This window comes from Penaeus monodon, chromosome 19, assembly GCF_015228065.2.
Source record: "Penaeus monodon isolate SGIC_2016 chromosome 19, NSTDA_Pmon_1, whole genome shotgun sequence".
Classification (NCBI taxonomy): domain Eukaryota; kingdom Metazoa; phylum Arthropoda; class Malacostraca; order Decapoda; family Penaeidae; genus Penaeus; species Penaeus monodon.
In genome coordinates, this window is record NC_051404.1 from 36,699,729 (window position 1) to 36,700,311 (window position 583).

Sequence of the window (583 nt, forward strand, 5' to 3'; positions counted from 1 at the left end):
TGGTGACATTGAGTTAAGACTACATTACCTAATATAATGCAAAGTTACAGTCATGTGATATGGTGTTTCCTTTTCATTATTAAAGATAAAGCAGCAAATATTTCATTACAGTAAATATGTAAATACTTAAACCCGGACATTTTTCTACAAGTCACTAGTTATCATGTGTTACCCAGTAACTGAGTCTGCTTTAAGTACCTCTACCCAAAATCTCTGAACCACCCACTCCCAATTATCTAAACAGAGCATAATTACTGACAATAACTTCCGTTAAATGTGACATACAAACTTACACACTAGAATATACCAAAAGATCCATGAACTCCATGAAAAAATAATGTGCAGGAGAGTATTGTAAGAAGTCTTAGGTATCTGCACACCAAGGTAACATTAAAAACAAACCTATTCAAGATTCCATGAGCCACTAAATGTCTCTTTTATGATGAAAAAAGAACACTTTGGAGCATATTAATCATCAGAAGGCTATGTACAATCTGACAGAAGTAAATAACATGGAGGATGATTTTAAAAGACACTATCAGAGTCGAGGCTATATAGGTGTAGGCACAAAATAAGAGTACAC

The 583-nt window shown here is 33.8% G+C and overlaps 1 protein-coding gene across 1 annotated transcript in view; it reads right to left on the minus strand.

Moving 5' to 3' along the window:
• LOC119585206 (SERTA domain-containing protein 4-like) overlaps positions 1–583 on the minus strand; it is a gene marked incomplete at its 3' end in the record, with an annotated part of 73,741 nt that overhangs the window by 71,983 nt on the left and 1,175 nt on the right.